General features: G+C 46.1%; 1 protein-coding gene across 4 annotated transcripts in view; it reads right to left on the bottom strand.

Annotated features, from left to right (window-relative positions):
• Positions 1–13,376, bottom strand: part of RNF123 (ring finger protein 123) — a 170,791-nt gene that overhangs the window by 64,399 nt on the left and 93,016 nt on the right. The window lies entirely within an intron of this gene.

Below are 13,376 nucleotides of genomic sequence, written 5' to 3'. Positions count from 1 at the left end.
TCGTGTATCAGTGTCCCTGCACTCAAAAAAGGCAGCGGGAGCACTTTAAATAAAGCTCATAGGTGAAGCTTTAGTTACAGTACTCCACTGCCATTTTTCAGCATGGGGACTCTGATGAGATGCTGGAGTCTACTAAAGCATAGTAATCATGCTCCAGCAGACTCAATTAATCAAATTTGCTTCAACACATTGTAATTACAGTGAATCGGAGTAGCCTCACTGCTCATGGGCAGGTACAGATAGATATAACAATTGTATTGATATCAAAGAATTCTAATACAGGCTGTGATACTACTACTTCTACGTTTTCACGATTCTGTAGCAATATATGAGCAACAAAAGTGCACCAACTTAACCCTTCACTCAGGGTCAGAGAAAAGGTAATTCAGCTCACTTGTATGACTACAGGATCATGTCAATGTAACCCTCCACAACCTTTACAGTCTAACAGCTGCTGCACATTCCTGAGCAGCAGTTCTCAATCCCCTTTTTAAAGTGGTTAAAGGTATGTTTGTCCACTCCCTTACTAGGGTGGTTTCTCTGTAATTTACAGCAAACGGTGCAGGTCACAAACTAAAGAACTTTCTCTAAGGATCTCTCTTTAAGAAAATAACATACATTTCAGTTTACCAGTTAATTTGAGGGATAAAAATCTGTTTATACCACATTAAGATTGGAGAAGTCACATCTGAATCTTTTAAAACGTGTTGACCTCAGAAAGTTACTCCAAGAGCTGCTAAACTGGACTGAAAGCTCAGTCCAGTATCATTAAAACAAAACAAACAGAAAAAGCCCCCAAAATGAAAACTATAAGCAACCAATTTCCTCCCTCCTTTTACCAGGTAATTCAGGGCTATAAAGGCAAGATTCTACTTTAGCATTAAAATAGGATTCACAAAGAGACTTTTAGTTCAGTCTGTTTACCCCGATTTATTATTAGTACTATTATTATTTTTTATTATGACATCACTCTCCTCCCAAAACTAAACCCACTGGCCTTGAACAGTCTCTTTGCTAACTTCTTTCAGCAGAGACCCAGGCAAGCCCCTGCTCAGGAATCCTGTGCCTGTGGACCAAGTTCCAGTGAGGGTCATTCAAGTCAGAGCCCTGATGTCTGAATATCTGGCCTGAGTGAGAAGAACAGGACCAATCTAGGCAGACAGCAAAGCCAAGCTCTACTTGTATTGGCACTGAATGCAGATTACAGCCACTCCTAGAGGTACAGCCAGCACCTCCAGGTTTTTGGAGCAAAACTGGAGCCATTAGGGAGGGTTATGTAGAAAGCACTACATCTTGAATAAAATGACAGACTCCTGGAAAGAACTGGGAGGATGAGGCTGTATAAGGACACCACCTTGAAATGCAGCACAGTAAAACATCCTGCTTTATCTCTGCAATCACTCTCCAGCAAACACATCTAGCTGCTGCAGTCCAACTGGGCAGAAGCCCCCCTCTCCCTCTGGGACCAGCAACAGACTCAAGGAGGCCACCAAGCAAGAGGACTAGTAGTACTCTGCTCCCAGGCACCACTGTCTGCTCCATGAAGGCCAGGCTTTGCACTCCTGCTGGGAAGCAGGGGAACTTCATAGACAAGGCATAGCAAAAAAATTTAGAAATCCATGTGAGCATGAGCCATGTAATGTCCATGCTTCCTGTATGTAAAAAGGAATATTGTTTTCCTGCCTCCCAGTAGCATGTGAGGTCTTAGGCAAACTTCTAGCCAAGCATCTATAAGGTCATCCAGTGGCATAAATTAATGAGAACTAAACACTGGAACGAGCCAGTTGAGCCAGGGAAACCTAGGAGCTGAAGGAAGAACTGCTGAGCAAGATAACTCACATTCCCTTCCACCAGCCACAGCACAACTCCATGCAGTTAGGTTCAAGGACTAGCTGCTTCTCTCTCTACCGTCATTCCTTCCTTAAATGGCTTCTAGAGGGTCCTCATCTTCCCTCCTTTCCCCCTTGGTGCCATCACGCCTCAGGGGAAGAAAAGAACATTCCCCTTCTCCAAGAGTTAATAACACAAAGAGAGAAGAAAGAAGAGAGATCTCCAGAGCACGTGAGAAAGATGTATAAGCAGACTTATAGAATCATAGAAAGCTAGAGATGGAAGGGACCACCAGAGGTCATCTAGTCCAACCTCCTGAACAAGGCAGGATCATCCCCAGCTAAACTATCCCATAAAAGTCTCTCTCTAACCTATTCTTAAAACTAGACAATCTACCCTGTTGCACAACTACAAGGCACATTGCAGAAAGGCATTGCAAACACCCTAACCTGCCACAAGTAAAGCAGTGAGACAAAGGCTGTCAGTGCCCCACTGCAGCAAGAGTTGTTAAAATGCCCTTGAGAGACCCAAGGAAGAAAGCGATGTTCTCCCCCACTGCAGTAGAGAAAGGGAAAATACCACCACAGACTATCAGGGATGCCCCCAAGACTGTGTCATCCAGCCCATGGGACTCCCAATGGGTCTGTGGAGAGCCCCTCAGCTGAAGCCCTGCACACTAGATCTGGAGCACATGGCACTGCAGAGCCTGATCTTGGCACAAGGAGGCTGAGTGAGGGCAGTGCAGGGCCCCTGGAGCCCAATCCCAGCCAGGCAGGGGCTGTGAGGAGGCAGGATGGGGTCTAATCCAAACATGTGCAGCAAGGGGCCTGAACCAGCCTGTGGACCAGCCCCACACCATTCATCTGGTTTGCAGAGCCAAAACTATGAGCACCACTATATCAATCTGACCATGGATTAAAATCCCTTCCCAATTCAGTAATCAGTTTAACCCGGAGCAAGACATTCTAACCAGAAGCCTCGAAGAGTTTAGTCCCAGCAAGAATACTGGCATATGACAGTCACAAATCTCCAGCCCTAGCTACAACCAACACAATTCTTCTGAGAGAGCTAGCAAGAAAAACCCTTGACACCTAGGGTGGTCATCATACAGGACAGTCTGGTTGTCCTCTCTTGATATGAAACCAGTTGCCTTTATGTCCTCTATTTTTTCTCTTGAGTAGCAAAAACTAGAATGTCCTCTATGATGTCCCCTTTTGACACCTGTAGCAACAGGAGGGAAAAATATTCCTTCTCTGCCCCAAGTGGGAATCAGCAAAGCCAAGAAGCATGGGAAAAACCAAACACTCTCTTATCCTGCTCTAAGACCTCAAAACAGCAACCATGACTCCATACTTCATACCCTCAGACCGAATGGCCAGAACTCCCCTTTATGTATCCTCTCCACCAAGACTCTTAGAGCTTTCCCCATAGTACTGTCACTTAACCAGGTGTCTCTCATTTGAGATTTGTATTTTTGATTAATTTTTCAAGGTATAGCACCTTGCATTTGTCAATAATGAACTTCATCCTGCTGATTCTAGCCCAATTTTCTAATCTATCATGATTGCTTTTGAACTGGGCTCCCGTTCTCCAATGTGTTCAAAAACCATCCTAGCTTTGTTTACAAATTTGTTCAAGCAGCTCCCCATTCCAGCGTCTAAATAATGAATAAACAAGTTGAACAGTACCAGGCCCAGGACAGACAACTGTGGACTTAAAACCTCCTGCCATTCATACATTTGTTATTACATTTCACTTCCAGCTTCTGAACCAGTTGTCTATACACTTTGTTGTCATTTTTCCTAGTCTACTTTTCCAATTTGTTTATGATATGTTCAAGTGGGACTTTGTCAAAAGCCTTGCTGAAGTATAAATACACTATATCCACATTCCCTTTTTCAAAAGGGTAATTAACTTGGTGGAAAGAGATCAAGTTTGTTTGGGCATGATCTGTTTGTCAATCCACGCTAGCTGCAAATGGGCTTCCCTATGGCATGCTCCTGCAATACTACTGAGGTCAGGCTAACCAGTTTTTAACTCCTCAGGTCCTCCTTTTTTGCCTTTTCTGAAGGGCACTATATTGGCCCTTTTACAGTCTCCCAGTGCCTGCCTGTCTCCTACGATGTGGTAAAAATTATTGCCAAGAACTCCAAAATCTTCTCTGTCAGTTCCTTTATTACCTGGGGATGAAGTTCATCGAGACTGATCAAAACCTCTAACTCCTACATTGACGTTCAATGCAGACAAATTCAAGGTACTACACCTCAAGAGGAATAATTAAAAACACAAATATAAAATGAGTAACATCTGTCTGGATGGCAACACTATGGAAAAGGACTTGGGAGTCTTCGTAGATCACAGATTCAATACAAGTCTGATGTGTGATGAAGCCACACAAAAAGTGAAGGCAGTTTTGGGATGCAGTAGGTGCAAGATACAGGAGGTGATAGTGCCTTTGTACTTGGCACTGGCTAGGTCTCATCTAGAGTATTGTGTGAAGTTCTGGGCTCCACATTTTTAAAAGCATGTGGAAAAGTTAGAGGGTCCACAGGCAGGCAACAAAGATGATCAAGGGCTTAAAAGCAAGTCGTACATGGAGAGGCTGAAGGTGCTAGTCACATTTAGTTTGCAGAAAAGGTGCTTAAGAGTGGATATGACAGCAGTCTTCAAATCCTTGAAGGGTTGCCACAAAGAAGAGGGAAAGCACCTATTCTCTCTTGCCGAAGAAAGGAGAACACAGGACCAATGGCCTGAAGTTGCAGCGAAGTAAGTTTATATGGATATCTGGAAAAACTTCTTCACTGTTAGAATAGTGAGGCAGTGGAATAGCTTGCCTAAGGAAGGTGTGGACTCTCCATCACCGGAGGTGTTCAGAAAGAGGTTAGACATCAACTGGTCAGGGATGATCTAGGCATAGATATGCCTATGTTCTACCACGGGTATTTCCCATATTTTGGGCTTTGTTCGTCGTCCCCACCCCAACTCCCCCTTTTCTGCTATATTTATCAGGGTGTTTTTAAACCTTCCCAGAGGCTTTTGGAGTTGGCTACAGCCAAGGCTGGGAACTTTGACTAGGGTGTACCAATGCTTCTGCTGGGACCAAAGCCAGAGGTTCCTGGCTAGAGGGTCTTGCTCCTCTGCTCATGGTTAGGCCAACTGCCGTAATTGGGGTCAGGAAGGAATTTTACCCCATGATCAGATTGTATGGACTGTGGGGATTTTTGCCTTTCTTTGTAGCAGGGGATTTGGCCCTCTAGTCAGCACCTCTTGGGTGCATATTAACAACATTTTATGGAAGCAGGACATTGGCTGCTGTGGTTCCCCTGCTTTACCTTTGGCAAATTAAGGTGTCTACATTGCGTCAGGGTTGATGGTAGTCTTATGTAGAGTTCAGATTATGGTGTTTGCAGCCTTGTTTGGATAGAGATGATTCTGCCTCAGAGACAGTGTTGGACTAGAAGACCTCTGGAGGTCCCTTCCAGCCCTACTTCTCTATGACTATGACCATGACCCCTGGCTTGTCCCCTTCCTTATCCAATAATCCCTATTAGTTCTCTGGTTGCAGCTTAATTTTTTAGGGTGGTGTCTGAGGCAAATGAACTGCTGAGCAGTTCCAACTTCTTTGCATCTTCTATTAAGAGTTCATGCTGGCTATAACTTCCTTGCTCTTCTTTATTCCCCACCGTATTTACAGACCTTCCTCTTGTTTTTACCTTCCCTCAGAAGGCAGGATAGATTTGTACCTCATAGAGTAACTAAATCAGAGATGCATACGCTTACATAAGCAGTGGCCTGCTTCATCTCCAGGAAACAAAGCTGCTAAATGGAAAGCAGGGATTAGAATAGAAAGGATAGGGAAGGTGGATGAAAAAGGAGGGAATGCTGCTGGAAGAGGTAAATGTCAGTTGGTTTTTAAACTGTTGTTGTTTAAGTACAGCTACTCTGAGCTGACAATTTCTGAAAGGCTCACAAGCCTATGGCAGAACACCTTGACCTTCCTGAGCATCCCATCTCTGACCTCAAAGTAGCTGTTCTTAGACAATAAAACTTTAAAATCTACTGGAAAGGGAAACTGCAAAACAAGAAACTATCCACACAATGGATTGCCAGAACCCGATTGCCTTCTATGATGAGGTGACTGGCTCTGTGGATGTGGTGTACCTTGATTTTAGCAAGGCTTTCAATACCGTCTCCCACAACATTCTCACAGGCAAGCTAAAGAAGTACGGGCTGGATGAATGGACAGTAAGGTCGATAGAAAACTGGCTGGAGCATCGGGCTCAGAGTAGTAATCAATGGCGCGATGTCCAGCTGGCAGCCGGTATCAAGTGGAGAACCCCAGGGGTCGGTCCTGGAGCTGTTTTTGTTCAATGTCTTCATCAGTGACCTGGAAGATGGCACAGAGTACACCCTCAGCAAGTTTGAAAGGGACCCAAGGAGGTCATTTAGTCCAACCCCCTGCTCAAAGCAGGACCAGCCCCAACTAGATCATCCCAGCCAAAGCTTTTGTCTAGCCAGGTTTTGAAAACCCCCAAGGATGGAGCTTCCACCACCTCTGGGTAACCTGTTCCTGTGTTTTAGTACCCTCCTAGTGAGAAAACTCTTCCCAATATCTAACCTAAACTTCCCTTGTTGCAACTTGAGACCATTGCTTCTTGTTCTGTCTGCCACCAATGGAAAGAGTCTAGCTCTATTCTCTTTCAGAGCACCCTTCAGGTAACTGAAGACTCCTATTAAGTTTCCTCTCAGTCTCCTCTTCTCTAGACTAAATAAGCCCAGTTCTATCAGTCTTTCCTCGTAAGTCATGTCCCCCAACCCCATCACTTTTTTAGTCATCCACTGCTGTAGCCTCTCTAATTTGTCCACGTGCTTTCCGTAGTGGGGGGCCCAAAATTGGACACAGTACTCCAGATGTGGCCTCACTAGTGCTGAATAGAAGGGAATTACTTCCCTTGACCTACTGGCAACACACTTAGCAAAGCAGCACAGGATGCTGTTAGCCTTCTTGGCAACAAGGGCACACTGCTGGCTCATTCAGCTTATTGTCCCACTGTGACCGCCAGGTCCTTTTCTGCAGAGCTGCTGCCTAGCCAGTTAGTCCCCAGCTTGTACCAGTCAGGAAGGCCATGCACTTCACTCCTGCATGCCAGAGCAACGTTCTTATATTCTTCCCTAGTTATTTCTTCAAGTTTCCACTTCTTATAAGCTGCCTTTTTGGAATTTAGTTTACTGAAGAGTTCCTGGCTAAGCCAAGCTGGTTTTCTGCCATACTTGTTACTTTTCCCCGGCGTCGGGGTGGATTGTTCCTGCACACTCAGTAAGGCTTCTCTGAAGTACAGCCAGCTCTCCTGGACTCCTCTCCCCCTCAGTCTGGCTTCCCAGGAGATCCTGCCCATAAGTTCCCTGAGTGAGTCCAAGTCTGCTTTTCTGAAGTTCAGGGTCCTTACTCTGCTGATCTCCTTCCTTCTTCTCCTTAGGATCCTGAACTCAATCACCTTGTGGTCGCTGCTGCCCAAGTTGCCATCCACTACTACATTCCCAACCAACTCTTCCCTGTTTGTGAGCTGCTGGTCAAGAGCATGGCCCTTCACTGGCTGCTCCAGCACTTGCACACTGAAGTTCTCCCTAATACTCTCCGAAAACTTCCTGGATTGCCTGCGCACTGCTGTATTGCCCACCCCCAGCAGATATCAGGGTGACTGAAGTCCTCCATGAGAACTAGAGCCTGTGATCAGAAAACTTCTGCTAGCTGTTTGAAGAAAGCTTCATCCACCACTTCCTTCTGGTCTGATGGTCTCTATCAAACATCCACCACGACATCACCCTTATTACCCTTCCCTTCTAACCTTAACCCAGAGACTTGCAACAGGCCTATCGCCAGTTCCATACTGGAGCTTTGAGCAATCACATGACTATATTACATAAAGTGCAACTCCTCCTCCTCTTCTTCTTGCCTGCCTGTCCTTCCTGAACACTTTGCACCCATCCATGACAATCCTCCAGTCATGCAAGCTATCCCACCAAGACTCTGCCATTCCAATCATGTCATAGTTTTGTGACTGAAAGGACCTCCAGTTCTTCCTGCTTATTTCCCAGGCTCTGTGCACTTGTGTACAGGCACCTGAGGTAACTAGTTGATTGCCCTGATTTCTCAGGGAGTATGAGAGCACCTCTCCTGTTGTCCCCTCCTGTTTGCTCTTCCTCCAAGTCTCCTGCTCCCTCACTTACCTCAGGGCTTTTGTCTCCATTCCCTGGCAAATCTAGTTTAAAGCCCTTCTTACTAGGTTAGTGATTCTGTCTGCAAAGACGCTCTCCCCTCTCTTTGCCAGGTGGATCCCATCTCTATCCAGCAATCCTTCTTCTTGGAAAAACACCCAATGGTCATAGTTAAATCCTTGCTGACGATATCACCTAAGCAGCCAGGTGTTGATCTGCAGGATGCACCTGCTCCTGCATGGGCCCTTTTCCTTGTCTAGAAAGATCAATGAGAACACAAGCTGAGCCCCAGACCCCCTTGCCCTTGCACCCAGAGCCTGGTAGTCACTCTTGATATGCTCAGGGTCTCCCCTAGCAGTATTACTGGTGCCCACATGGATGAGCAGCATGAGGTAGTAGTAAGAAGGCTGGATGAGCCTCGATAATCCTCCCATGGCATATCAGATCCGGGCTCTGGGCAAGCAGCACACTGCCCAAGACAACAGGTCAGGTTGGCAGATGGCTCCCTCTGTCCCCCATAGAAGGGAGTCTCCAACCACCACCACTTGTCACTTCTTGGTGGTAGTCATCTCGATCCTACCCACCTTGGTGAGGCCTGGCCTGTCTTCCTCCACCAATAGAACATGCTTCTCCCTCTCTGCTGCCAGGCCTGCATATCTGTTCTCCAGATGAATGACTGCGGGTGGAGATGAAGATCTCTCCTTGCTGCCAGAAGTCACAAGGCTCCAGCTTCCACCTTCTAGGGAGTCCATGTCCTCTCCCTTCTCTAGCGCTGCCTCTGGCATTTCTTCCTCCACACAGTCCCGGAGATCTCCTCCACCATCGAATTGATGAATGCCTCATGGCAGAGGATGCTTTGGAGCCTCACCACCTCCTCCTGCCTGTTCCCTGAGAGACACCACCAGGAGGCTCTGCTCACACTACAGGCACTCCCCAACCTGGCCATCACTGGAAGTAACCTGAAAGCCCCAGTCCCCACAGTGCCAAACCTGGACCGGGTGGAAGCCTCGACGGTGAGCGGTCCTGCCTGGACAGAAGCCTCACAGATGCAAGCAGAGGCAATGGCTCTGGCATTGTGACATCCTCCAGCCACTTCTCTGGGTCTCTTAATCTGCATTCTCTCTCACTGCTCTTCTTCCAAGGAGACCTCCCCTAGCAAACTCACCTGGAACAGGCTTCTTTATTGCTCCTTGGCCCAAAGGGTTCTTTTTCTTTTTTTTTCCTGCTTCTTCATGCCAAGATGAAAGTCTTGCCCCTCAAAAAAAGGAGTTGGGGGGGGCCACGAACTGGCTTAGGAACTGCCTGAAGACTGCTTACCCTTCTGCCGGACTTTAGACTAGCTACCGGTCTCTAAATTCCTTTCCCACATGTAGTTCATTCTTTTTCCTTTGCTTCCCTGATTTTGTTCCCTAAAAGTTCTTGTCATTTCCTGGTGCACTTCCTTGGCGACCTTCCCATCTTACTATTGCCTTTATGCTCTCCTTTGCTTTTGAGACATCCTAGAAGCTATTTGTGCAGCCAGACTGTCTCATGCCACTTTTCTTGAGCTTCCATTGCATCAGAATACCTTCTGTTGGGCTTACAATGCTGTGCCTTTTAGAAACCTTCAGCCCTTCTGCACCCTTTTATCCTTCAGTTTGTCCTCCCAACAGCATAGTGCCTATTATCTCCTTGAGTTGTATGAAATGAATACTTTTTGAAATCCAATGTCTTAGTTCTGCTGACCTCATGCTTTCTCCATCTCAGAATTGCAAATTTTATCGCATCATAATCACTTCCTCTTAAATTTCCCATTACCTTCACATCTTCGACCAATTCCTCTCTACGGTTCAAAACAAGATCCAAGATAAATGATCCCCTAGTCATGTCAACTTTCTGAAACAGAAAGTTGCTCTCCATACAAGTTAGGAACTTGTTTGTCATTTTGTTTGGCTGCATTATTCTTCCAGAAGATATTCTGAGCACTCAAGTCTGCCATCAGTATCATCTAATAACTTTCGGATGATTTTGACACCTTCCTGGTGAGTGCCTAAATTCACTTCTTCCTAACATGGTGGTCTATAATAAGTACCCATCATGATAGTAATGCTTTATCTTTCACCTTTTATCCTTACACAAGTATGTTCTGATCCACTACTTTCTTCCTCCTGAACCAGGGAACAAGTATATACATTTCTGATACGCAAGGTGATACCACCATTTTTTTCTCCCAACCCTGCCCTTCTAAAACAGTGTCTCTTTCAGTGTTGACACTCCAGTCATAAAAGAGTTATTCTATCGAGTCTCTGCAATACCAATTGTATCATGGTTTTCTTCACAAGCTGTGACTTTCAGCTCATCTCGTTTGTTCCGCACATTCCTCACATATGCACACATTGGAAGTATTTTGCATTTTGACCTACCCATTTCCCCCTTGCATGCATTCTTGCTGTCCTGTTGCTCCATGGCACTTCCCCTAAGTTGAGCTGCTTCTTCTGGTCCTTTCCTCCTGGATTTTTTGCTCTGTTGCTGCAGGGTATTCACCACTCCTGTGGAACCTATTTAAAACCCTCCTTACTTGGTTGGCCAGATGATGCCAAAAGATGCTCTTTCATTTCTAGACAGGTGGATCCTGTGTCCCTTGATAGCAGTCCTCCACCCCAGAACACTTGCCCACTGTTATAGAATCCAATGACTTCATGTCAGCACCTTCATTCTGACATACTTTTATTTCTATGATTCAGTGTTCCCTGTCTGGGTCCTTACCTTCCACCAGGAGAACTGATGAGAACACCAGTTGTTTGAAACTCCTTCATTCTCCTGCCAAGCACCTTATAATCTCCTTTGGTCTGCTCATTATCATTCCTGGCAGTATTGATGGTGCCTACCTGGACAAGTAGGAAAGTAAACTGGCCTGATAGATGGATGAACGAACTCTGGAATCTTTTGTGACATCTTGAATACAGGCTTCAGTCAAATAGCACACCACCCAGGATCCCAAATCTGGATAAGAAATTGATGCTTCTGTCCTCTAGAGAAGGGAGTCACCAATCACCACCTCTCCTTTTCTTTGGTACAGTGGTCTTGGAGCCCTCATCCCTGAGGCCCTGCCTTTTAGACTGCTGGGTCATCTGGTGAGTCCCTGCTTGCTGTTGTCCATTTTTCCCCCAACTGTTTCCCCTACAGAGTTCTTGAAAGCAGACACTAATTTGAGGCTATTCATCTTGAATTCTGAGGATTCTCCTGCTAAGTCACATGCTACCACTTCCCTTTCTATTCTTTGTCCTCTCTTGTTCCAACTTCTCATGACTCCCATGGATACCTGTACTTTCAAGCCTTCAATCTTTTCTTCCATGATGAACACCAACTTGCACATAGTTCAGATAAAATGGTCTTGACCCCCTAGGGGAAAGCAAACATGGTGCATCATACACAAAAAGCACCTACTGATCCACTCTCCATCTCCACTTATGCTGCCTGTGCTCCCTGAAGGACACCTAAGGTGTAGAAAACAAACCAAAGAGCCTTTCCCCAATCCCTCCAACCCCTGCCACGTACACACACACGCACACACACCCTCCTGCAGTGAACTCTCAGGAAACTCCTTCTGTTACCTTCTTCTCTTTTCACAAGAGGGTGTCATTTACAGATTCACAAAAGTTTAGGTCTGCAAGGGACCTTGTGAGATCACTGGGTCCAGCCCCCACTCTGGGTAGGAAAGACTGCTGGGGTCAAATAACCCCAGCAAGGTATGCATCCAGTCTCCTTTTGAAGATCTCCAGGGTAGGTGCCTGTACCACCCCCACTGGGAGTCTATTCCAGAGTCTGGTCACATGAACTGTGAAAAAGGTTTTCCTTATATCCAGTCTGAAACCTTCTTTTAGGAGTTTATAACCATTGCTCCTGGTTTTCCCTTTGGGCGCTTCAGTGAATAGCTGTTCACCTAACCCCCGATATATTTGTGAGCTGCCACCAAATACCCCAAAGTCTTCTCTTTTCTAGGCTGATGTATCTGTCAACCTTTCCTTGTATGGCTTGCTCTTCAGGCCTCTAATCATGTGAATGGCTCTTCTCTGGACTCTCAAGCTTCTTTACATGCTTCTTGTAGCACGGTGCCCAGAACTGGATGCAGTACTCCAGCTGCAGTCTCACCAATGCCAGGTAAAGCGGGAAAATAACTTTCTTATTTTTGCTTGAGCTGCAGCAGTTGAGGCATGCCAGCGGATTGTTTCCTCTGCTAACTGTAGCATCACACTAGTGGCTCATATTCATTTTATGGTCAATTATGACCCCCAGGTACCTTTCAAACATGGTGTTAACTAGGGGAGCATCACTGAGCCTGTACGTTTGTTGCAAATATTTCGTCCCCAGATGGAGCACTTTAAACTTCTCAGTGTTGAACAGCATTTGGTTCTGGTCCACCCATTTAACTAATCTGTCTAAGTCCTCCTGGATCATCAGCCTACCCTGATGCATGGCTGCACTTACCACAGCTTAGTGTCATGGGTGAACTTTGCCAGTGTGCTTTTCACACCTACATTCAGATCTTTAATGAAGATGTTGAAAAGCACTGGTTCAAGTACTAAACCCTGGGGAACCCCACTGGCTACTTTCTGCCAAGTCAACACAAATCGGTCTATTAGTACTCTCTGGGTTCGATCCCACAGCCAGTTTCCCACCCATCTGACCACTGAATTGTTGAGCCCATAGTCCCCTAGTTTTACCTCGAGAGCCTCATGGGACACCAAGTCAAAGGCCTTCCTAAAGTCCAAGTAAATGACATCAACCTCATCTCCCTTATCCAGGTGGGGAGTAACCTGGTCATAGAAGGAGATGAGGTTAGTCAGACATGACCTACCTGCGACAAAACCGTGCTGGCTGTTGTTCAGAATTCTGTCTTCCACTAGCTTATTGCATATGGACTCCTTGAGAACTTTTTCAAGGATTTTTCCTGGGATTGAGGTCAGGCTGATTGGCCTGCAGTTCCCTGGGTCCTCTCTCCTCCCCTTCTCGAATATAGGCACAACATTGGCCCTCTTCCAGTCTTCTGGGACCTCTCCTGAGCACCATGAATTCTCAAAGAGGTTCACCAGGTTTTCCTGCAATGACTCTGGCTAGTTCGTTCAGCACTGTTGGCTGGAGTTTCATAGATTTCATAGACGTTAGGGCTGGAAGGGACCTCTGAAGATCGAGTCCAGCCCCCCGCCCAAAGGGCAGGAAGTCAGCTGGGGTCATAAGATCCCAGCGAGGTAAGAATCCAATCTGCTCTTGAAGGTGTTCAATGTAGGTGCTTGAACCACCTCCGATGGCAGGCTGTTCCAGACCTTGGGGGCTCAGACACTAAAGAAATT

This window comes from Crocodylus porosus, unplaced genomic scaffold (assembly GCF_001723895.1).
Source record: "Crocodylus porosus isolate Cpor-Errol unplaced genomic scaffold, CroPor_comp1, whole genome shotgun sequence".
NCBI lineage: Eukaryota > Metazoa > Chordata > Crocodylia > Crocodylidae > Crocodylus > Crocodylus porosus.
This window is presented reverse-complemented; position numbering and strand designations above follow the sequence as displayed.